Source organism: Balaenoptera borealis (assembly GCF_965194805.1).
Source record: "Balaenoptera borealis genome assembly, chromosome: 13".
NCBI lineage: Eukaryota > Metazoa > Chordata > Mammalia > Artiodactyla > Balaenopteridae > Balaenoptera > Balaenoptera borealis.
This window is the reverse complement of record NC_138870.1, coordinates 10,751,366-10,777,786: the sequence shown is the minus strand read 5'-3', so window position 1 is coordinate 10,777,786 and position 26,421 is coordinate 10,751,366. Positions and strand designations below refer to the sequence as shown.

At 40.2% G+C, this 26,421-nt stretch overlaps 1 protein-coding gene across 11 annotated transcripts in view; it reads left to right on the top strand.

Moving 5' to 3' along the window:
* Positions 1–82: 82 nt before the first annotated feature.
* The window catches only part of DUSP16 (dual specificity phosphatase 16), a 126,230-nt gene continuing 99,891 nt past the window's right edge, over positions 83–26,421 (top strand). For 2 of the 11 annotated variants that reach the window (XR_014232980.1, XR_014232981.1), the window contains exons 1-3: positions 83–495; positions 7,141–7,264; positions 12,294–12,356. The gene's annotated coding sequence lies outside the window, so the exon portion shown is untranslated. The other 9 variants (XM_082348832.1, XM_082348836.1, XM_082348838.1 and 6 more) reach the window with 9 other exon arrangements.

The window sequence follows — 26,421 nt, the reverse complement described above, 5'->3', positions numbered from 1 at the left end:
TTCCTGACCAGCGACTCTTTCTCTTTCCCCCCAACCCCCCACCCCCCCCAACCCCCCGCCTTTCCCCCTCCTTCTGGGTATCCCTGTTTGGGGGGCTCTGAGCAGTTTTCAAACGACCACCATCACCTCTCCCAACCCCCTCCGCGTCCCCGCCGCCACCTCCACCTCCCAGGTTCCTCGCCTCTTTCGACAGTGTTTTTTCAAGGCTGATCGGGGGTGGGGGGTTAGAGAGAAAGAGAGAAGAAAAGTTGCAAACGGCTCCGCGCGTCCCGAGCCTCCCGCCCCCCCCGCCCCTCCGAGCAGGAGAAGATAATATAGCGAAAAGAAGAGGAGGAGGAGAGCGCGACGGGACGGACGCGAGCGGGAGCGCAGCCGCCCTCCCGGCTCCGTCGCGGCGCCTCGCGGGTCCGGGAGGCGAGGGGGCCCCGCGGGGAGACGCCGTGACGACTTTCGTTCCCCCCTCCCGAGGGAGCCGGGAGGTCGGCGGCCCCAAAAGTAAGTGGCCGCGCGGACGGCGAGGTGGGAGGGCGCAGGGCCGGGCTCCCGCCGCGCCGGTAGCGTGGACGCTTGTCCGCGCGCCCCGCCGGCGCTGCCCTCCCGGCGGCCGGGCCCGGGGTCCAGGGCGGGGTGGGGGGCGACCGCGGGCCGGAGCGGCGCGCGCGTGGGAAGCGGGGGCGGGGGGGGCGCCCGGCGGGGGGGCCTGCGCGGGGGGCGGGGGGCGGGGGCCTCGGGCCGGGCGGCCGGGTCCCGCCGCCAGGAGCCGCCGCCGACGCGGTCCCTTCGCGGGCGAAGCTGCTCACTTCCAGGCGCGACTGTTACACAACACGCCTGCCAAGTGGGGCCCCGGCCTGACGGTTCCCATTATCTCCAGCTCGCCTTTGGCGTAAGCCGCGCGGCCACCGGGGTGGTGACGGGGTTGCTTTCTTCAGTCAACTCGCTTTTCCTCCTGGGACCCCTGAGGCCCGGTGTTGGGGGCCCGGCCCGGTGCGCCAGTGACTTCTTTATTTACACCAGTCGTAAAACGTGAGAAAGGGAAAAGCCCAGGGAGACGACCGAAGGTCTGTGTTATCATGTGTAGCTTCACGGAATGAAACACAGGGGAGGAAGATATTGGTGCAAAACTGAAGTTTTCAGGTTGCTGCTGGGTTTATTTCCTTAAAACGACAACAGCAGCAACCCGGTAATTAACTCGAGAAAATACAAGTAGATCTTAAAATGAATGGATCCTGCAAAATCCTAAGGAAGTGTATCAAACGTCAGCTGCAGAGATCCTAAATCAAGTCCTGGGTGCCTCGAATCGTTTGGAGAAAGCACACCTCCAACCAGCCTGTGATGAATAAAGTGGAGAGGAAAAACCTGTTACATAATCTCATTTGCCCTGGGGTTTGCAGTGCCGTCCCCTTGAATCAGGGGGAAGTGAGTTAAGATGCAGGGTTTTTAAACCTCTCTGAAGTTTTTATTTACCCAGTGCTCTGGCTGCCACTTCTGCTTTAAAAGATTGTAAGTAAATACTCTGCTCTTACAAGGGAACCAAACCTATCAAACCTGTTTAGAAAATGACCAGGTATGTTTCTTTCCTTTCTTTCCGGGGCGTGTGTGTGTGTGTGTGTGTGTGTGTGTGTGTGTGTGTGTGTGTGTGTGTGTGTGTGTGTGAAATTTACCATCCATGAAAGACCTTATGACTCGTATTTGGGGAACTTAGACTGTCAGAAAAATGCCTCTTTAAGCCACTCATCTTATGAGTGCACATAGGTGACAACTGTTTCCTCAAAGGATTTATACTATTCTGAAAAGAGATTTTTGAAGTCGAGGTAAATTTTTAAAAGAAGAAAAGAATTCTTACCAATTGAATTAGTCACTTGTGAATTATTTATCTTTCCTTGAGAATCATGTGTATTGGATAAACAGCTGGGGAGGCCGTAGTTAATTGAGACTTGTGGGATTCTGTGTTTGGTGAAGGCAGCAGCCTGGAGAAGGTAAATTAAAAAACTAAAAATTTGGGGCTTTGAATGGGGATTTTAGTCAAAATGTGACTAGGCACTGTGAAAGTTGTTTTTGTTTTTGTTTTTTAAGTAAAGTTCTGGAATTTAACTGAGTTTGATGACTGTGTGAAAGCTTGTTGTTAAAAACGTTTTGGGGGGCGGTTAACATTTAACATCTTATGTAAAAACTTCGCCTAAAAGACACCAGCCCAAAAGTTGGCTTTTAGGTTAAATAATTTGTACTTATCAAAGTTCTACATGGGGGGAAACAGTACAAATGAGTTTATTCTTAATTCTGCTGGTAATATGGTGACTAACATGAAAAAAAAATAGGTTCAAGCGCTATAAATGTGCATTTGAATGTAAAATAATTGAATAGCTGTAAAGTGAAAACGGTCATGTAAAATTGAGGATTAAGGATCTCTTTGACCAAAAGCTTAATGGCAGTAACTGAAAAGGGGGCAAAAGAGAAGATCCTGTTAACCTAGTTCTTTTCCTTTTTCTTAAACATTAGAAACTCATTTGTGGCAGTGAGGCTGAGATCAAGTCTGAGATTGGTGCACAGTTTAGGCTGGGGTCAGGAGAAGGGCCAGGGTTGATGTGTGAGTTTGTTTTGATGCTCTTTTCTATAAATGCCTGTATTGGGAATTTAATTCTATAGAGTTTTTGGCCTATGGGATTATATATTGATGAAGCTGACTTATATAGCTGTTCAAAATTAATGTTTTTCTATTTTTCAGCCAATCGTTATAGCCCACTAAATATAATTTGCTAGCATTACCAGTGTAATATATCCTAGAAACCCAACTTTTCCTGGAGTATCAAAAAAAAAAAAACAAAACGGAGTTTTCTATCCAGTGTTATTTGGACTGAAAATTTTACTAGACGTGTAATGTTTTTATAATGCTTTGCATTCTCAAGCAAATGGTACTTTAAATTAAAGAAGTAAATTAATATAGGGTAAGCTGATTTGGATCAGAAGCCCAAAAACAGGGAAGAAATAAATCAGGGGAAACAGAAACAAGATTTTATGACAGTTTTCAACAGATTGAAAAAACTAGTTAAAAAGGCTTCATAGGAAAAACCACAGTTGATGTTTGATTGGCTTTTTTAAAAAAATTAACTGTATCAAAATTTAAAACCAAGACACATATCCACCATCATAAAAGAAAATGTTTCTAACGGTGGCTTAAGCAAAAATATAATTAAGAAAGTAAATCTGGCCCAAAGCCAGATGTCAAATTTTTTCTGATTATCTTGTGTTGTGGATAATCTGATATTTTTGTACATTTCATTTAGCCCAGATTGACCAAGGGTTGGTTGGCTTTGTGAAGGGATATAGGGTTCATAAAGTTTGGCCAGATTTAAAGAAGCAGGCTCAGGCTTTAAGAAGACGCCAGTCTCATACACAAACTGACTGAGAAGTTTGAAATGTAATCAAATAAATGACTGAAGGAAACAGGAGTGGCTCAGAAAGGAGGATCTGAGGCAGATTACCAAGGACAGGTACAAAGAAATAATAAAAGCTTGCCAGGGCTATGATCAGGGAAGAAGGAAATGGGATACATCTTGACATGAAAGGAAAAAGGCATAAAAAGAAAAAATACCCTCCAATACCTCAGCAACAGGAAGAGAGTGATGGAACTTTACCTCCGTCTTGATTGGGGTTAGATACCTCATTGTAGGTATCACCAAAAAGTCACAAGATTTTTTTATTACATACAAAAATTAATCTTGGGGGAGGGGGATGGATGAAGTGCATTTTGAGCAGCTATAGTTGTGTATATGAGAATGTAAAGCTTGAAATTGCCAAAGATAAATTTAAAAAATAGAGGGGGACCCGCTGCAATTTCAATTGAGTTATTGGAAAGGGAGGGCTAGGTTATAAAAAGTTGAAACTCTTAACTGAATTGATTTCTGGATTGACTACAGATATGAATCAGTCAAACAGAGCATTTATTAGTGGTGTACTCTTTACACATCCTGAGATGGATACCAAAAGTTAGGGGCATGGGTCCCTGCCCAGAATGAAGATTATGAGAATTTTAAAGGAGCTATATACATATGCAAAGGTAAACAATTATCAGACAGCTGGGAAGTGCCAAATTCATGGTATGAAGGAGAAAGAGACTGGAGGATTGCGGACCTAATCTTCACAGGGATAGTAGAGTTTGACCCTGGCCTCAAAGGATGGTTAACATGAGTATGGAGGAAAGGAAGTAGGGTAGGTGAAAGGGAGAGGCCATTCATCCATCCATCCCTTCATTCAGGAGATTCATTCAGATTTGTTTGGAACCTCTGCTGTGTGCTAGACACTGTTCTCCAAACCTGGAATAGAGTGGAAAATAAGATAAGGTTTCTGCCCTTATGGAATTTACATTCTAGTGGGAGAAGACAGAAGGGCAGTAAACAAGTAAACACTACATGGAAAATCTGATGTCAGAGAGTGATGTCTTGTGAAGATAGTAATGAACAGAGTAGAGGAAATTATAAAGTGCTCTTTATAGCCCCACTTATTCTGTGAATAACCTATTTTGCCTGTGATATCCTGGTGAATAATGTTAATGATTTAACTTTTTATTATTTATTTGCAGTCCAAACCAATTTGAATAGACGTCTACACATTAATTGACTTCATCTTTAACCAAGTTTTAAAAAGAAACCTACGTAATATTTTGTAGATTGAAGCATGCACGCTTTGAGTTTTTAACTCCTTGTTAACAATTTGTATGCAATTCTTCTGCTGTTATTTGCTAAGAACCTCATGTTTTTACAGTGAGGTTGATGTCATTCTTCACAGTTTACTTAGAGTTGTATGTGTTGGGCTGTATACTTAGGTAAGAGTCTCCATTAAGAACGATAATCACAATAGTGCTATAAAGTGAAGCTAAACTCCAAGGACAGTTTGTTTTGATGGTACCTTGTATGAGAGCGCACAAAACAAAAGATGTACAGAAACTACAAGTAAGCTCTTCAGCTCAGTTACCAGAAAATGGGGTCAAGGGTGACACCCCCTCCAGGCCTCGTCCACATGGTGCAGGAATCTGATGGTAAATTTGGGCTGTGTTGCGCTCCGTGTGGTTAATCATTCTCCTTACAGATTGATAGGGGAGTTAGTGGTCTCACCGGAAATATTATCTTAACCTTAGGATTTTTACTGTTTTTCTACAAGTAGTAGACCTGATACAAAAGTGTCAGTTCTGAAATGGGGAAGTCTGAACTCTGTAGCTGTCTGACTGCCAGGTTTTACTGTTGTTGTTGACAAGATGTCCTTTGTAGTGTCAGCTAAAAATTTCTTAGTGACTCTTTCATGTTTTTGGACACATTTATGAAGTACTTCTCAAGCATTTTTTAAGAAATGTGTTCTCTCGTTCTCCATTCTTTCTGTAGTTTTAAACTTGAAAAAAAAATTATAGGTGGAACTGAGGTAAAGGATTTTCAAAAAGGATTTATATTAAGTGTATGTGCCTATAGAGCCACATCTTGAAAATTTTTCTATATGCACCTAACCAGTTTTCATCTACAATACATTCTGACACGCTTGGAATAAGCCTATGGAAAATAAAACAATTTTCATAGGAAGTGGGAGATTCTTTAGCATTTCCTTGATTTCCTTCTAAACTAGATACTCCATTTAGAAAAGAATTAGTTGTAGTGATAAATGCTAGGGGTCTGTGATGTGTGTGATCAAAGCTAATGTGACGTGTACTCTTCAAACATATGTGGGAAGGACAGTAGAAATCAAATTTGTTTTAATGTCTGGGTGACGGGTGGGCTAAACTGCAGTTTACAGAAAAATATAAATATAAATTGTAATGGTATATGGCAAGGTAATTAATATTAAATATCTCCATTCTTCCCCTTAAAATTAATAGGGAAAGTCACGTGTAGAGACATATATGCTGCTTATTGTTTAACTGTATAAATGACCAAAAAATATAACTCATATCTTAGGATAGTGCCAAGTCGAGTTCACTTTTGACAAAGGTTTGCTGAGTAAATTGAATTCTCACAAATAGTTACTTTTGATGGTGGTTGCATTCTCTCTCCAGCTTAGAGCACTGATTTTTGAGCGTGGAGTTGAAGCCTGCAGGGGGTTGCCTTCCAGCCTTGGGCACCCGGCTTGTTTAAGCTTTATGCTCACTCTGGGACCTGGACCCTGACCTCACCTCCAGCCTGCCTGACCCTGGGGCTGACCTGACCTCATCTTTTCTGAAATGGCAGGTGGTGGTTTCTTACAATTTCTTCCCTTCCTCAGCAGCTGAGCTATGTCCTCTTCTGGTCACTTCTCAGAATACTCAAGTGTCCCCAGTCTGGCCTATTTTGTAGTGGGTTTCTCTTGTTATTTTTTGTTGTTGTTTTCTTGGAGGAGAAGCACATTTCTCAGGAAAAATAGTTCTTGACTTTGTTTTATAAACTGTACATGGTATATAAAGCATGGTATTATTTCTTCTTCCTTCTCAGCTTTAGCTGATAATCTTGTATTCACTTGTAAATTAACTGGTAAGAATGATATTTTGATGCTGCAAGACAACTAAAAACTAACAAAGACTTTTTTTTGGAGACAATCAGGAAATTAGAACATGGAATGTGTATTAGATGATACTTAAGAATTATAACTATGAAGTTTTTATCTATATTAATGGTATTGTGGTTATGTTAAAAAAATTCTCATCTGTTAAAGATACATATGGAAGTATTTCCAGGCAAAATGAAATGATGCCTATTATTTGTTTTTAAAAACTTCAGGATAGGCACAAACACACACAAATGGGAAATGAAACAATATTGACAAATTTTTGATAATTGTTGAGGGTACATTGGGGTTTGTTACTATTTTCTGTACTTTTGTGTGTATTTGGAAATATACATAATAGTTATTTAAAATACACACATTACCAATCATAACTGTAGAGGATGAAATTTGATACAGTAAAATTATGTGGTTGGACGTTTGAGCAAATTGACCAATCAAAAAACTCTCCCCTGTGCATTTTCTGTAAGTTCTGTATTTAGTAAAAAAAAATTTTTAAATAGGGATAATTTTGTAGAAATATGGTCACAAGATTAAAACTCTTCACTCTGAGATCTTATAATAATAATACACCTGTAATTTATAAGTTGTTTTCACGTATTTTGTCTTTTATTCTCTGAACAGGACATGAATTACCCGTTTCACAGATGAGGAGACTAAGACCTTAGAGAGACTAATTTATCCAAATCCCAAAGCAACTAAGAAGTGGCAGCGGACCTGGAGCCGAGACCTTCTGACTCATTCTCAGGTGCCCATTCTCTTATGTACACATACTTAAAAGCACTCTTTTTTGTGGTGTTAAAAACCAGAGGTTTTCTTACATTTTAGTGTCAGGACACTTTTGCATTCTTAAAAATTACTGGAACCCCAAAGATCTTTTGTTTATGTGGACTATATCTGTCAATATTTAGCATATTAGAAATGAAAACTGAGAAATGTTTAAAATACTTATTCACTTAAAAGTAACAAACACATTAAAGGTTAACATAAATAACATATTTTAATGAAAAAGGTATTCCAAAACAAAAAATGTAGTGAGAGACGTGAGATGGTTTTACATTTTGCCACTCTCTCTAATGCATTGCTACATAGACGGTAGCTGGATTTTCATAACTGCTTTTATATTGTCTGTTGTGACATGTTGCTTTGTTTGAAGTACATGAAGAAACCCCCAGCTATACACAGATACAGAGTAGCAAAAGGGTAGGGTATTTTAGTGTCTTTTTCATATAATTGTGAACATTCTTTGATATATCAAAACTCAGCAAGTGGTAGATTCTTAAGGGTTAGTTGCAGTGTTGAATCTGAAACCTTATCAATGAATTTTTTGTTCTCTGTAATGTAAAAATCTATTGGCCCACCTTGCACTTTGGATGGATCTTTGACCTGTGTGTGATTTTATATCATACATTGGTCATTTGAAAAATAACAGTTGACTGAGTTCTGCAGATCTTTCAAATGTTGACACATTTGATTACACAGTATTTAGCAAATCACATTCATTAATATGACCATTAATCTCATCCAAAAAGTCTTTAGGAATTGGGAAGCAGTCAAGATTTTGATATGCAGTTCAAGTTTTCCAAAATTCTGATTTTTTCTTGAAAGCTCAAATTTTATCATCAGCAGCAGATATTGTTAGTTTTTTTCCTTGAAGCATCAGGCTCACTTTATTTACTTTAGAGAAAATACCAGGTACCTAAGTCTAAATAATTATATATAACAGTAAGTTGTCTGCCAATCATTCTTATAGCAAAAATGGTATTCTATGGAAAAAGTGTATAGTTTAGCTCACAACTCAATTGCATAAATGCTTTTCCTCAAGACGGCCTATGTATTAGGTATGTAGAAATGCTTTTTCTACATATTTGGTATGATGAACTGCTCACATTTCATCACACAGATTATTAAAAAGACCACGTTCTCAAGAGTGAGATTTAATAAAATTAATAACTTTTACTGTTTTATCAAAGGCATATGTGAAACTGGCTTTTTAAAAATGATTGCTAGTGAAGAATATAATTATTACTAGTAAAGTTTTGTACCCTTGCCGTGATTCACGCTAAAGTGCCAGCAGTTTTGCCCTCCATTGCTTTTGTACCATCAGAGGAGATATCAACATGGTCGTTTCAGGGTAAATCATGAGATTCAAAAAGTTATTTAATACTTTGAGTAATTCAGCAGCACTTGTATTTGTTGCCAAGCATTCACATAAAAGAAGCCCTTCGATGATTAGTTGGCATGGATACTGGAATAATAAAAACAAAACAGTAAGTCCACCCATGTCTGCAGATTTGTCCGCTTATAAAGCAAGAGTACAGTGCTTAAGGAGAGGTATTAACTTGTAGATATTAACATTTAATTTGATGAGCTACTGCATCGTTGGAAGTGCCACTGCTGTGATTTCTTTTACTGGCCCTTCATCCAGCAGACATTCAGCAATGTCAGCCGTGCAAAGCTTTCTTAGTTTCTCAGCTATCTTGTGCACCGCTCCAACCCGTGCATTCTGATAACTTACCTTTATGATGCTTTTTCATTTCTAATTTGAAAACAATCTTTTGCTTCTGAAGAGCTCATCATGTCAAAATTTAAGACATTCCATTTCTTTTTCTTTAAACCCTCAATGAATTCATTGGATGATAATGAGGTAGTGGTGATTATAGCCGATATAACCAAAGATTGCTCTTGCTAGGAACATAGAAGTACTGAGAACACACTGAAAATTTCTGAAAACATGCATATTTATACCTTAAACTTGCTACCTTAGAACATTCTAAACACAAGAATATACAAGCATATGTTTCCTTAGCTGTCAGAATGATATATTATCATCACACACTGTGTATTCTCTGGACTCACTGTTGTGAAAAAGGCAGGTAACATCTTTGTATTACTAAAAAGAGTTTTGACATTGTGGATCCCCTGAAAAGGTCTCGGGGACCTCACACCGGGGCATCTCTGGATCACACTTTGAAAATGCTGATGTAAACTGGTGCCCTGTCCTAACATATTTTTAGAGGAGTCTAACATAGACATCTGTATCAATAAAGTAATGTTTCCATCTTAGCTGATTAATTTGTCAGGAAGAGGGAAATATGTTAGTGTGTGGAGGAGCCGTGTGGTCTGGAGATCATAGTGGTGGAGGTGGTGTAACCTCAGAGAGTGGTGGGGTAAAGGGTAGACAGAGGGTGGAGTTGGCAAAAGCGCTTTACGACTTAACAAAAAATGAGCATTTGTTCTCTCTGTGTTTTTTTTTTTTAAGCGAAAAAAGCACTGGATCTACATATATATATTCATACTCATTTGTATCTATGCTCAAAATCAGGGTACTCAGCCATTTTTTCCTTGAGTGACAGCAGGGGAGAGACACTGGCACACCTGAGAGGAGAACAGGTGTTCACGGCCATTGTCTGTTTCTTCCAACCAGGGAGGCTGTGAATGGAGTAGACGTTAGTGATCACGGGAGGTGCTGCAGGCAGAACTGGGCTGTGGGCAGAGACGGAGATGAGTGATGGGGGGCAGAGGAAGACTGTGGGGTGAACATGGGGAGAACGGGGCCCAGGGGCATACAGAGGTGGGTGCAACCGGAGTCATGGAGATGAACGTATATTTGAAAGATTTCCATCAAAATACAGTTGAAATAACTATTGAAATAACTGTAGTGGGTAGTCTGACTTCGAATGTCTTACCAGTATTCAAATTCTATTATTATAACCTGTGCAGGAGAAAACAGCAATGCCATGAATTTGGTGTAGTGCTGGTAAGTCTCTAAGCTTCGGTTACAGGCATCAGTATGTGAAAATATTGATTGGGCCAGGTTTGGGGCTGCAAATTCAAGAATGAAATTTTAATATTTAATTTTTTACTAACAGGCAATTATGATTAAAGGAGGCAGAAGAATTTAGTTCAGATAGATATCATTCATCAGTTTGTTACTTATGTGGTACTCATTTCCAGAAAGGATTTGAGATGGCAGAAGGAAGAATCAAAGTCAGTAATCAAGAACAAACATGACTCTGAGTCATGTTTTTTTCCCTTATGTTTTATCTACTGATGACGTTTATTTTAATAGGGTCATATAGTTGAGGTACTGTAACTGTAAAGTAATTAAACTGGTCTCTGTTAACTATGCAGGAGGCATATAATCTTGTCACTTTTTAGTTGCATATGTATAAGTACAGTATACATTTGTAATGGGAGTGCTTGGGCAGGAGAATCATAGCAGGGCACAGAAAAAATCTTTTTAAATTCAGTACTGCTTTCAGCTGTAGTTAACAGAAAGCCATGAGCAGAAGCTTAAACCATAAGCTGTTTATTATTATGCAGTTCACAGAAGTTCAGAGGTGGTCTAAGGAGGTCCAGCTGCTCAGCAGTGCCCTCAGGGCCCCAGGTTCTCTGCCATCTTTTGCATGTTCCCTTACTGCCACCAGGTCACAAAATGGCTGCCTCAGCTCTAGGCATCACATCCCTTTTCAAGGCAAGAAGGAGGAAGTAGAGCAAGCAGTCCCCATTCCTGTGCTTGCCTGACAGAGAACAAAATCTTTCCCAGAAGCTTCCATCCAGTTTTCGCTGAAGTCTCTTTTGCTTGAACTGTTTCACACAAGACCGCCTCCCTTCACAGGAGATACTGGGCAAATGAGTGTATGTACAAGGGGAATGGGTACCAGGTTTGGTGTAACGCACATCGTGTATCATTTCTTAGGCTTATGCCACATTGCTTGCTGCCCAGGAAAAACTGGGACTCAGCCATTAGAGGGGTGGAAATGTCTCTTGGCTGGCTGGCTGTGTGTCTGTCACAAATATGCAGAAAGGAAAGCACAGAGTATTCAGTAGCTTGCTACATCAACTTTCCTTTAGTTCGGAGACTATTTTATGTGTGTCCTTCTTTCTTACATGTTCCCTTTTCTTTCTTATTTTAGTGGAAGGTTACACAGACCTGAATCCCAGTTAGTCGTAGAGCAAATATAGAGACAGTTAGGTCTCAACTTCCTCAACTGTGAAATAAGAATATTGTATTAGATAATCTCTGAGGTACCTTCTGGTTCAAAAATTCTTATCTCTTCTTTTGTTCCTGTCTTTTGATCATTTCACATTTCTATCTTTTTAATCAAAAAAAGTAGACAGGGGAATTCCCTGGAGGTCCAGTGGTTAGGACTCCGCACTTCCACTGCTGGGGGCCCAGGATTGATCCCTGGTTGGGGAACTAAGATCCCACAAGCCACACGGTGCGGCCAAAAAAAAAAGAAAAAAAAGCGGACAGGATTAGAGAGAGGATATAGAAGTGTTTGGTGTTTTATAGTCATCTTGATAGCTGGGCAGTGTCTCTAATAAAGATCTTGATGGTATAGAAGGTTGAAGCTTAAAATTAGGTTTTGGCTTTTTGGCAGTTAGGTAATATGATATTATTTATACCCCAAATTTCTATTGAAAGTGGAAAACTAATAGCATTTTTATTTTAATAGGGGAACATATACATATACGTGTACAGTCTGTAATCAAAATAGCCTCAGTACTGTGTTCTAAGAAAACGCCATCTGACCCAGCAGAGGAAGCATTTGAAGCACTGTTGGTTAAAACCTGGTAGAACACCACCTTTTGTTTATGGGGCATTTGTTCTTATTTGTTAATAGTGTTTGCATTGCATATTTGCCTTAGATAAAATTAGAGGACAGCTAAAGGAGAGTGATACCCTTCATGCGTTGTAACAACTGAACTTGAATGAGGCAGAACCTTTGATGTTTCAAATGTCTTGAAATGGGATTCTACTTGTGTTTCAGAGAGAGCGGTGATCTGGCTCCTCCTACAGAATCCGGTCAAGATTATATGAAGTCGGATATACAGTGAGTTGAAAATCATATTCCCAACTCTAACAAATTACCAAGCAATTACACTGCTTATAAAGGAGGCTGTTGAAATGTTAACCTAAAAAGGATTGGTCTTCTATCCAACAAAAATCTTATAGAAGGATGCCAATGCAGTTTATTGTGTTTTATCAGTATTGGGAGATCCTGGAGATAAACCTTATTAACTCTGGCATTCAAAGGGGCCAAAAGACATCTGCAGTTTGGAGTGTATTTTTAAGAATAAAATGGGTGTATGTATATGTATTTAACAGCTGTTTTAAATAGCTTAGGGGCAGCGTCTAATTTCATTACTGTGGAATATCCAAATAACAGAAACTTTTCCTTCTACTGAAACCCTTTTAACTATATAATTAAAGCAGTTGTTTTCATTTTTCATTATGTGAGTGACTAAGAGCCTTGTTAATGTAAATATTCAGGAAGCTTGATTTTATAGCTTCTTGGTTTTATAACCAACAATAAAAATCATGTACAGTGGAAAACCCCTTCTTCTCTTGAACACAGTCCTAGCTGAAAGACAAACTCAAGCAATTTTTTCTGGCAAACGAATGACCTGTGTGGCAGGGTCTTAGATGCTGCCAGTGGCTGTCTCATTATAGAATGTAATTAACGTGATGTTAATTTAAGGCGACACAGTATTTGGTGGGGGGGGGGTTGGATTTCCAAGTACCAAGTGTCAGGCAGCATGGTATCCACTTGCCAGGAAAAAGTAGTTTTATACAAGTTCTTAATAAAAGTTCTTGTGAAATCAGTGGAGATTTTTATTGTACAAATGACCTTAGTCCATTTATTACAGTGAGCACTTTAACTTCTGAGTCTGGTAGGCTTTTTTTCTGGACCAAAGATCCATTCTTTTTGCCAGTGGTCATCGGCATGTCACTGTCATCAGCATGAACAGGTATTACTGAGTGACGTCTAAGAGTGAGGTATTAGAAGGGACGCGAAGAAGTGTAGCCCGTGACCTTGGTCATCCAGGAGTTTATGCTTGTTGCTAGCACCTCTTGGTTGATTATCTACTCCTCATGGTTTAAGCAAATCACTGTGAAACGCGTTATTCTTTGCCCTAGGGGTTCTTCAGCCAGGGGTCCAGCACATCAGTCTCCACTCTCCTAGGCTGAGGGATGAAGTCACAGTCAGAAGTGGAGGTCAGCCCACCTGAAGTCCTCTCCTGGCCGTTTCCCCTTCTCACCTGTGACCGCAGAGCAGCCCTGCTCGCTGCATGTAGGAGCCGAGGGCTTGTTGGCTGCTACCGTAGGCTAGTTTAGGGGGAGGAAGACAGTGTCCTGGAGCAGTTCTCGGCCCTTTAGGTATGAAAGATTGGGAGGGACACAGCAAAAAGAGGGAAGAGATCTATTACCATTTTCTTTCTTTTCTTTTTTTAAAAAATTGTGGTTAAAAACAATGTAAAATTTATCATCGTAACCATATTCAAGCTACAGTTCAGTACTCTTAAGAATGTCCACAGTGCTGTGAAACAGATCTTTAGAACTTCTTACATCTTGCAGATCTGAAACTCTATACCCGTTAAACAACAAATCCCCTTTTCTCCCTCCCCCAGCTCTGGTAACCACCGTTCTGTGTTCTGTTTCTATGAATTTGGCTATTTTAGATACCTCGTATAAGTGGAATCGTACGGCGTTTTATCTTTTTGTGACTTACTTCACTTAGCATAATGTCCTCAAGTTTCATCCATGTTGTAACACGTAGCAGGATTTCCTTCCTTTTTAAAACTGAATAATATTGTATTATTATTATTGTGTGTTTAATCACATTTTGTTCATCTGTTGATATTGGGGTGGCTATTGTGAATAATGGATGTACCAATATCTCCTGGAGACCCTGCTTTCAATTCTATTGGATAAATACCCAGAAGTGGAATACCTGGGTCATATGGTAATTCTATTTTTAATTTTTTGAGGAACTGCCATACTGTTTTATATAGCAGTTGTACCAATTCACAATCCCACCAACAGTGGACAAAGGTTCTAATTTCTCCACATCCTTGCCAACACTTGTGATTTTCATTTTTTTTTTTTTTTTTTTTTAAATAATGGCCATTCTAAAGGTGTGAGGTGATACCTCATTGTAGTTTTGATTTGCATTTCTCTGGTGATTAGTAATGATGGGCATCTTTTCATCTCCTTGTTGGCCATTTGTGTATCATCTCTGGGCAAGTGTCTAAGTCCTTTGCCCATTTTTTGATTGGTTATTTAATTTTTTGTTGTTGACTTATAAGATGCCATTTTCTCGTTAAAATATGAATTAGCAGAGTAGAACTGCTCCCAGATGAGGTGGGCTATAGTGCAGGATACAGAAATGCAGTGAGAGCGGAGCAGAGGAACTGCAGTAACTGCAGAGGAACTCCCCCATCTTTAGCCACTATCAGTGCAGCTTGTTTAATTGAGGGCTTTTACTCCCAAAGAGGATTTGAGGCCTCATTCATCCTCCTCTTCCTATCCCTCCTCCTCCTTATTACCTATGAAACCAGGGGGGTGGACAAGATGATAACTGAGGCGTCTTCCAGATCTAAAATACCGAGTTTTGAGAGTATTGCCTTTTACCAACTGACCTCTAACATCTAAAGTTTCCTTGGAACCTCAGTAATATGTGACTCCTAGACTAAGAAGTCTTTGTTGATGGCTAGTAAGAAGTGCTCCACCAAAGTCCTATTGGATCTTTGGTTTGCTAACTTTTTATTTTATTTTTTAAATTTTTTAATGTATTTATTTATTTTTGGCTTCACTGGGTCTTCGTTGCTGTGCGCAGGCTTTCTCTAGTTGCGGCGAGCCGGGGCTACTCTTCGTTGCGGTGCACGGGCTTCTCGTTGTGGTGGCCTCTCTTGTTGCGGAGCATGGGCTCTAGGAGCGTGGGCTTCAGTAGTTGTGGCACGCGGGCTCAGTATTTGTGGCTCGCAGCTCTAGAGCGCAGGCTCGGTAGTTGTGGCGCACGGGATTCGCTGCTCTGCGGCATGTGGGATCTTCCCGGACCAGGGATGGAACCCTTGTCCCCTGCATTGGCAGGCGGATTCTTAACCACTGCGCCGCCAGGGAAGCCCCTGGTTTGCTAACTTTTAACTCCTTTGGCTCTTTATAGTATGGTGTCACCTCCAGATCCTGGGCCTACGGGTCAGTTCTTTAACTGCCGCCTCACACGAGTCCTCACACGTGGTAGAGTGCTCGGGCTTGGACTTCGCCCTGGAGAAACACAGCAGTTGTTATTTTTTAAACCTATTCACGGTCATGAGGAAATAGAAGCCAAAGTTCGTTGGACAGTGTATTTGTTGTTTTGAACACGTAGAGCAAACAGAACTAAATTCAGTGAATTCTCATTTCTGTAAAACTAGCTATATTTTTGTGTTAAATGCTGGGTTTAAAGAAATCTTACCCAACTGATTTGTTTATTCCCTGTCCATGGCTTTCATAGTGATATTTGGGTAATAATTTTTAAAAAGTGATGTGATTGTGGTGGTTGATGTTGAAGGTTACCGTGGACTCTGATAGGATATGCTTAGAATTACTTTTAGATTTCAGACACTTGGTAGTTTTAATTTTTTGCGTCTCACGGATACCGTCTGACAGATAGCCAGTCTTTAGGGAGCTCATCTTAGTTATGTGGAGTTACGTTATCGCCATATGGCGCTGTGCTGTGACTTAAAATGCTCTAATGCTAACGGTATTCTATGAGGTAATAAGGTAAACAAGCAGAATCCAGTAAACCCCATAGGAATAGGTGAGGAATACGCATGATGACTCAGAAAGAGTGAGTTTCTGGTCGGGCTTGCAATAGAACCCAGGATATCTAGTCCAGCAGTGTCTTCGTCCTTGGCCATCTGAGGCATCTCCATTGCCTTCTGGCCTGTTGTCAGGTCTTGATGGAATATTGCCAGTCCCTTCTTTTGCCAAAATGCTAAATATAGCCAGTGTGTGAGCAGGGGAGGGGTAATGCAGGGGCTGAGGCAACTTCAGAGAGCTACGTTGTGAAAAGCTGCCAAAATGTTCAGAGCCACCTGATGTCATCCTTCCTCTAGATTATACAGTCCACTCAAGGATTGAAAATGCATTTGGTAACATGATGATTTCATAGCAAAAGATTATCTAGGCCCTGTGGGGCTCCTCATCACCATCCCTCTGATCATAGGTTAGTCATTTAATTATGAAAAAACATAACCACCAGAACACAGGTAAAGTGAAAAGGCAAAACTAACTTATGGTTGGTAATTAGTAGCCCAGAATTCATCAGTGTCAAAAGGGTGTAAGGTTTCCCCTCCAAATGGTAGCATTTCATAAATTTTATAATATGTAAAACTATCACGTTTCCATTATTCATCCATTTATTTATGTTGCATGGGAAATGTAACTTACTTCTATACATTTTGGTTTCTGGTTTCTAAAAGTATGTGGTGTTACTATTATTACAACATCAATATCATTTTTAATGGGAGTTCTTTTTCCTTTTGGGTGATTCAGAATCCAAATATTAAACATCAGAGCGGTACATAAGGCTCTCAGACTGTGATTTGGTCATCATGCCTCTGATCTACTTTGTATTTGGGGGGAAAGATTTGCTAGGAAATGTGACTGAAGGGATCATACAGTTTTGGCTAGGTGTAGGATTTTAGAATATCATTAGACTTCATTTATCCAGGTACCTTCTAACCTATTATTAGAGTAACAAGATTTGATCATTAAGTAAGCTTTTCTAATTAAATTGGGAAAGTACATATAAAAATATTTTGATAGTATTAAAAAATCAGTTAATATAATTCACCACATTAACTGTAAAAGGTAGAAAAATCATATGACTATCTCAGTAATTCAGGCAAACTATTTGTTAAAATCTGGTATCTGTTCATGATAAAAAGCTCTTAGCAAACAAAAATAGGAACTTCCTAAATGTGAACCAAGTTCTGGTGAGGATGCAGAGCAAATGGAACTTTCATATGTTGCTGGTGGGAGTGCAAAATGGTACGGCTATTGCGGAAAACAGTTCAGCAGTTTCTTATAAACGTACACTTACCGTATGACTCGCCAGTCCTGCTCCTGGGTATTTACTTAAGAAAAATGAGAAATTATGTTCACACAAAAACCTGTCCTCAAATATTTATGCAGTTCTATGAATAATCACCCAAAACTAGAAAGAACCCAAATATCCTACAACCAGTGAATGAATATACAAATGGTGGCAAATTCCTACAAACTGTTGATAAATGCAACAACAGGTATGAATCTTAAAGGCAGTATGTTGAGTAAAAGAAGCCACTGTCAAAAAGTGATGCACTATATGATTCAATTTAAGTCATATTCTAGAAAGGCAAAGCTATAGGTATGGAGAACAGGTCAGTGGTTGCCAGGGTTCAGGGTGGGGAGAAGGTGCTGATTACAAAGGAGTGGCATGAAGAAATTTTCTGGAGTGATGGAAGTGTTCTGTCTTGGTTGTGGTGATGGTTACATTATACAGCTGGTCAAAACTCATAGAACTATACACCAAAAAACATGAATTTTACTTTTTATAAATTGAAAGTAATATTTTGTAAAAAGTAAGTTTAGATACCAGGTCAGTATGTGAAATCTGTATTTCTGTATAGCAGTAGTAACCAGAAAATGAAGTTTTAAGAAAGATGATATGTATAATAGCATCAAAAAATATCAAATACCTAGGACTAAATCTAATGAAAGATGTCTAAAATCGCTATACAAGCTGATTCTAAAATTTATATGGAAACACAAATGGCCAATTAGTCAAGGTAATAATACTGAAGAAAAACAAATTGCAGAATTTACACTATTGTATGTGCAGTGTAGAATAAACAAATAGATCAATGGAATAGAACAGAAACCAGAAACAGACCCACAATTAATATATAAAAGTATGTGTGTATTTATAAGTAATACATATATTTTATATACGCACACACACACACACACACACACACATACACATACACATACACTTAATTCATGATTAAGATGGCATCATACAGCAATGTGGAAAGAAAAATCTGTTCAATAAATAATCCTGGATGAATTGCTTATCCATATTGAAAAAAACTAATTTTGCCCCCTACCTCGCATCATGCACACAGAAGAATTCCAGGTCAACTGTAGATCTAAATACAGGAGGTTAGAAAAAGCTCCTAGAGGTGCGCAACACGGTGGTCACCAAATAATGCTCAATAAAACTAGAGTGAATTATCCCTGCACGCTGACCAGAATTAGCTAAGATTTAAAAACAAATACAGCCACAAAAAAGTTGACAATGTCAAGTGTCAGCAAGGATGCAGAGCACCGAGAACTCTCAAACACTGATGGTGACAGTGTAAATTAGCACAATTGCTTTGGAAAATTGGTGGTATTATATTAAAGTTCTACACACTCATTGTGCCTCTGACCCAGCAAATCCAGTCCTAGTTGTATACCCAACAGAAACATGTGTGCTTATGTTCACCAGAAGACGTGTCCAAGAATGTTCGTAGCATAATTCATAATAACTCCAAACTGGAAACAACCCAAAAGGTCCATCAGTAGAAGAATGGAGAAATATCATACATTGTTGTATATTCAGTGAAATACCATAGAACAGCAAACAGGAAAAACTACTGCTATTGACAACAACATGGGCTCGAATATAATGTTGAGTAAAAGAGTTCAGACACAAAAGAGTTCAAAAACAAGAAAACTAGGACTTCCCTGGTGGCGCAGTGGTAAGGAATCCGCCTGCCAATGCAGGGGACACGAGTTCGAGCCCTGGTCTGGGAAGGTCCCATGTGCCGCAGAGCAACTAAGCCCGTGTGCCACAACTACTGAGCCTGCGCTCTAGAGCCTGTGAGCCACAGCTACTGAGCCCACGTGCCACAACTACTGAAGCTCACGCGCCTAGAGCCCGTGCTCTGCAACAAGAGAAGCCACCGCAATGACAGGCCCGCACACTGCAACGAAGAGTGGCCCCCGCTCGCCGCAACTGGAGAAAGCCCGTTCTCAGCCATGAAGACCCAACGCAACCAAAAAATAAATAAATAAATTAATTAATTATTTAAAAATACAAACAAAACTAATATATGGGTAAGGAGTCAGGATAGTGGTTACCTTTAGGGAGGGAGATTAGTTGATGGGATGGTATATGAGGCCAACTTCTAGAACCTTCTAGTACTTGATCAGGATGGTAGTTATATGAGTATGTTAACTTTGTAAAAGTTCTTTGTACATTCATGATTTGTATGCTTTTTGGAATATATGTTATATTTGAATTAAAAAAGTTTGTTAAAAGAAATACTTTGAGTTAACCATAGGAGTGAACGGCATCCAAGATTGTATTTTTTTTCATTAGTAAAGTTCATATTATCAGTGTTGTAAGAGAGAAAATTATTTGTATCTACAGATACAAATAACTAGCTCCATAAATAAATATAGAGAACAGGTTTAAATTCTTTCCTGACTAAATCAAGACATTCCTAGGCTTCTTGAGTTTTTTTTTATTGCTTTTGTGGCTAGGGATAAACCCATTCTTCCTGTATCCCTGTTTTGGTTTTTTTTTTCCTTCATGAAAGAATATATTATTGGAAACCATTCTATATCAGTACATATAGATAGACATCTTTCTTTTTAGAGCTATATGGAATATAATATATTTAGACCATTTATCATTCATTGACATTGAAACTGTTTCTGACTTTTTATAATTACAAAATGTTTCAGTGAACAATATTTCACATAAAATGTATTTGAGCAAGTATATTTATATAGGATAATTTATTGAAAGTAGAAGTTTTGGATCTTACAGTATGTGTAAATTATTTTAAACTTTTTGTTTGGAAATAATTTTACACTTAGAGAAAATAGATCAGCATCTACTATTAATAGTTTGCTCTCTTTGCTTTATCACTTGCCCTCTCTCTTCACATATATACATGATTTATTTTCCCATTTGAGAATAACTTGCACACATCATAGCCCTCTGTCCCCAGGCACGTCAGTGGGTCTCCAAAGAACAAGTTCATTCTCCTACCCCCAGTAGAGCTGTCAAACCCAGTAAACCTAGCCTGGATTTAATATCTCTGTTCAGTCCACCATTTGTATTCCCATCTTGTCAATCAATCCAACAGCAGTCTTCATAGCATTGTTTCCCTCTCGTACAGGATCCAGTTGAGGATCAGATACTGCATTTACTTGTCATGTATCTTTTTTAGTTTCCTTTTCTTTGGTGTAGTTCCTTGGCCTTTCTTTGTCTTTTTTAAAAAAATTACTGAGATATAATTCACATACCATAAAATTTATATTTTTAAAGAAATCGAGATAAAACTCACAACTATAAAATTTATCCTTTTAAAGTATACAAATCAGTGGTTTTAGTATATCTACAGAACTGTGCAGCCATCACCGCTATTGAACCATCACCCCAAACAATCCTTTTACACATTAGCAGTCACTCCCCATCTCCCTCCTCCCCCCTTTTGTGTCTGGTTTCTTTCACTTAGCTTAATGTTTTCAGAGTTTATCCATGTTGTCACTGGTATCAAATCCATTCCCTTTAATGGCTGAGTAATATTCTGTTGTCTGGATATAGACCACATTTTGCATATCCATTCATCAGTTGAGGCACTTTGGGGCCATTATAAATAATGCTGCTATGAACATTCTTGTACGGGTTTTTGTGTACATGTTTTTAGTACTCATATCTAAATTCTGATCTAGGCTTCATATCTCACTATAGTGCTCTGCAGAATTTTCTTGGCCATTGTTTCCTCTAGGGTTTGTAATGGATCATGAGTACAGTTTCCATGTGCAAAACCCACAGACGTGAAGGGCTGACTGTATTCACGGTACTACGTCATTTTATTTAAGGGATTTGAGCATCCTAGGATTTTGGTGTCCGTGAGGGCTCCTGTAACCTATCCCTGTGGTCACTGAGGGATGACTAGTCAGAGAAACAATTGTTAGGGAGACGTGGACCAGGCAGTTTTGTCGTTCTCAAGTGGTGTGTAGACTAAAAAGCCTGAGGACCGTGGGTCTAGACAGCTAACTTCTGTCTACAACTATTTAGATGGCCTGGCTCCTGAGAACTTATGCCTTTTGCCTGCCTTACTGGGCCTTCCAATAAAATGGACTAAGTTTAATGAGTTCCTCTTTTGTATTCTTCCTGCTTACACTTTGCAAGAGACGCTGCTGGGCAGAAGTTAAGTCAGTGTAATCTTGTCAGATAACTGTCAGAGTTGTAAAGCGGGTACCTCCCTTTCATTCTTCTCTTTTTTGTGTTTGTATTTGTGCTGGGGGAGGGTACTGTGCGTACCTGGGGTCTGAAGGAAGATGAACCTCCTTCCCCCTCCCCTCCCTTCCCTTCCCCTCTGCTAGGTCAGTGCCACAGTGACAACCAGCAACTTGTCTGCCTCCTGAAGGTGAGTCTGTGTTAAGGGTTGCCTGGCAGGAAACAGCCAGCCTTCAAGGACCAGCTGAAAAGAGGTTGCCTCCAGAATCTGTAGAAGGTTTTGCTGGCTGGTGATGTCCCCGCTTCCTCCAGACTTCCCTTGGCCTTGAATACAGGTTGTGTGGCATCCTCGGAGCTGGGGTAGGAGAACATCCAGAGGGACATATGTGCTGGTGAGATTCATCACCGCCCCCTTGCTGACCTCCAGATGCCACCCCTGGAAGTCCTCCCTCCTCTTACTCTCGGAGCCCTCCCATCCTGCTGAGCCTGGCAGATGGCCTGGGTACAAATTTTATTTCTATGGTATTGTCTTCAACTGTGTCCCCCCGAGGTACCTGAGCAGAGAGGCTTGCACAGACTGGATGTTCAAAAAAGCGTTGTTCAGTGAATGAGCCACGGGGAGACCCACTGTTCGGAGGAGACAGCCTGTGAACACTTCCTAGTCTAGTTTCTTCTACTGTATGTTAATAAGGTGTATTGTGAATAAAAACTCCTGACTTTGGTTGAATGCCGCCTTTTTTTTTTTTTTTTTTTTTAAGAAATTGCTGGCACAACCTTGAGAAGGGTGGGGATATCCTTTATTTAATATAATATAGATTGTTTGGCTGGAGGCCCAAATCTTGGTTTCCGTCATCAGCTTATTAAATGAAGTTTTACAGGATTGGACTAGAGAGAGGAATTACAAAAGATTGTCTGCCCTTGTAGTGGTGATTTGCCCTTAGTAATGGGAAATTCCTGGGCGGAGATATTTAACTTGCATTTGTTTGTACACAGGTGAAAACTGAGCTCTACCTTGTCTCCTCCCAGCCTTTAAAAGCCTTTTTTTTGATACGTCTACCTCTAAAACACAGTGAAAACAGATTGGAAACTGGGTTGCTTCAACCATAAGCTGTTTGATTAAGCCACAGTGGGGTTCTGTGCCCCAGCATATCCTTGTGGCCTTCTGTTGGGTGTCATAAGTGAACTGTGTTCCTTTATTATTATTGGAATTAGAGAACCTGCGACACTGAGAACTTGATCCATTACCTGATAATATATCCAGCACCCCAGGCTCCCAGCAGATGTTATAAAACATGTACCTCAAGAAATAGGGCAGACGAGTTACAGCACTGTGTGCATGACCAGATTTCTCCTTTGCTCCCTTTTAAACTCTGCCTTGCAAGTGGCCTGTCTTTTGTGACCCTTGGGAAGAGGTAAAGAATCCACCTTTACCTGTTTGTGTAAAAAATACTGATGCCTGAGGCCCACTCCCCAGGGATTCTGATTTGTTGGTCGGAGGTACTTCAGGATATTTAAGAGCTCCCCGGGTGACTTCATATGCAGCCAAGGTTCAGAAATACTGTATTAGCCAAAATACTTCCCCATTCATCCTGTGTTATTAGCTTTTTAGTCCATGTTCCAATTTACAAAGTACCGCCCTTCCACATACTTACTGTGTTCTCACAGTGACTCAGTGAAGCAGACCAGCTTCTGCTCCCAGGGTTGCTCAGTCTTCGTGAGTGTTCTGTGAAGGCTTGTCGCCTCGTCGCTTGGTTCTGTGCTTTGTACGTGGCTATTTGTAACTGTGTGGCGGGCTGGCCTTTTGATGAGGCCCCTTCTCTTCACAGCCACACGCATCAGGCGTTTAAAAGGGTGTGTTATTTTTCATCTTTTGAAATCTATTGCTTTCTGTGCCTTTCAGGAGCCTATTAAAATTTGCAAAATGTTTGATTAAGCTCTGTAGGGTTACGGAAAGCACTAGTCATAGAAACTCTAGTTTCTGTTCCACCACTGACGAATTGTGTGACTTTGGGCAAATACTTCGCATTTTGTAAATGGATGTTATTAACCTACCAGAAGGCATGCACTAGACTAAATGGACATCCTGCTTCAGCTGTGAGAGTCGGATGGTCTCTGGCTGACTGCCCATTCCTCCATTACTGGCAATTCCTGTTGCCAATATGTTCAGTTCAAACACAGCTTTCACACCTTTCTGTCCTCCAGGTGAGATAGACTGAAGATCAGTAGGTCTTGATAACTCATTGAATGTGAACATTGAGAGACCCCAACGTGTCTTTTTTTTTTTTAATCTATTTATTTATTTATTTACGGCTGCATTGGGTCTTCGTTGCTGCATGCGGGCTTTCTCTAGTTGCAGCGAGCGGGGGCTACTCTTTGTTGCGGTGCGCGGGCTTCTCATTGCGGTGGCTTCTCTTTATTGCAGAGCACGAGCTCTAGGTGCGCGGGCTTCAGTAGTTGTGGCAGTTGGGCTTCAGTAGTTGTGGCTCGTGGGCTTAGTTGCTCCACGGCATGTGGGATCTTCCCGGATCAGGGCTCAAACCCGTGTCCCCTGCATTGGCAGGCGGATTCTGAACCGCTGTACCACCAGGGAAGTCCCCCAAATGTGTCTTGAGGACATTGTTTTTCAAACTTAAAGATGTACTTAAAAACAATCCTAAGAACCTTCTGGAGCATTTGTCAAAAATACAGATTCACAGTCTCCACTCCAAACCCTAAGAATCGATCTTCAGGGGTGGGGCCTGGGTGATTATTTTTATCATATTTTTTAAATCAAGTTCCTAAGTAATTCTTGTGATTAAACAAAAGTGGGAAGTGGCTCTCTAGGGAATTGAATATAGTAGGCACTCAGTAGATGAACACATGTCTATTCTACTAACCCATTTCATTTTTCTTCCTGTAGTTTTACAGATTAAAGTCCACAATCCTAGAATTCAGAAAAACAAACACTATTTGCAGGAGAGAAAACTAAACATTGGCTGCACCGTACTTAGTGCTCTTTGATGCTTACGTGTGTTGATAGCAAATGTGATAGGTTTCTTTTAAACCTATTTGGGAATCTAGGCAGAGGGATAAAACAGTAGAGCTGTATGAACATTATTCTTAGGCTCTGTGCCATGGACTACATTTTAGATGAGATGGTGAAATTGGATATTTTGGTTTTTAAGTCAGTGAGTTACTTAATAGACAGTCCTGTGGTCTGCTTTATACTAAATTCACTTGTGGCAGGCATACTGTATTTGTAATCATTTTGCTTTTAATTTTAATTTTGAATATATGGCCTTTGATACTGAAGGTTACATTTGGAAAAGGAACATTGCCCTGTACTAACCTATATATATATACTTTGTTGCTTTGTCTGGAATACATTCAAGTGCCATGTGCCTTGGGGCATGGTTGTCACAGGGATATGTAATTACAGTTTAAAAATCTCTTTAATTGTTTCAGACTACTAAGTCACTGTTGGATAAATCCCATGATTCTGTATGAAAACTTATTTTGGTTAATGATTCCTACAAAATAATTTTTACTTAGCTAATGCAGAGAATAGGCCCCAGTACCTCGACTTCCAAATCTTCTTCTCTGAACAGCATGAGAATGACATGAGTTATGACTGATGAAAACTATATACTTTAATTTTCTGTTGCAAAAGTTTTATATACATATACACTCATATATAATGGAAAATTGGGAAATTACCGAAAAGTATTCAATATATAGGAGCAAGTCACCCATAATGCCAACATCAGACTTCACCTCTGCTTATATTCTGCTTTACATAATTTTGACCTTCTACTATGTCTGATTCTTTTGGTTTCTCACTGGGCCCTGACTAGTAAAACTTGAACTTGTACATTTTGCTCATTCTGCTTGATATTGGTTCATCTGAAGCAAGGACAGAATGGGTATTGAGATATTTTCAGATGATGTTCTCATGGTGGAATAACTTAATAATGAAGTCTAAACAGCCCTTTTCATGGGCACTTTCAGTCAGGAAGTACGCTCTTTAATAAAGGTGTTTTGTATCCAGCGTGCTGCCTTGGATTTTGACCATCCCAGCTTCTTGGATCTTTCTTTTCCTGTCAGATTTTACAGTCACCCTCCTAGGCAGAGCCCATCTTCAGATAACTAGAACTGTAAAGGTAAGAACTGGTTAGTCTCCTTTCTCCTGTTTTCTCCTTTCAATCCATACAAGGCTCCCAGAGAGACAGACATTCCTCTGTGATGTTCTCCTGTTCCGTTCCTGAAGCTCGCGGTGGCTTAGATGGCTGTAGACGTCCAGGTGCATCAGCAGTGGCCCTTTCTGCTTCACCAGCTTATTTGTTACTCGCTGATGCAGTCTGTGCTCTGGCCGGGAAAAGCTGCACACAGCCCGTCCCTCTACCTTTGCTTCTGCATTTCCTTCACCTGCAATTTTCTTCCCTCTTCTCTCTGGCAGTTCATGTCCCTGTTTTCCTTCAAAACCCTAGGAAGCCTTCCTCTTTGACCTGCTGTACATCTGCCAGCACATTATCATTTTGTGTTTGTCCAAATGTCATTTTTTAAAACTATTTACTCAACCAATTAACATCAGGGACCTACCATCTCTTCTGTTTTTCCCACAGTGCCCTGCATTGGTTTAGACATCTAAGTTAATTTAACTTAAACCAATACAGACTTTGGTATTATTCAGAGAGGGAAAGTGAGGCTTTGGTAGGAAGGTGGTCCCTGCTGCATGCGGCATGCCGGAACCCAACCGGTGTCACGCCGGAACTGATGGAGGGAGTTAAGATGACAGAACAACCTATTAAAAAAGAAAAAAAATAGCAAATAGAAACACCATCCTCTCAAACTTTCATCATAGAGCAAG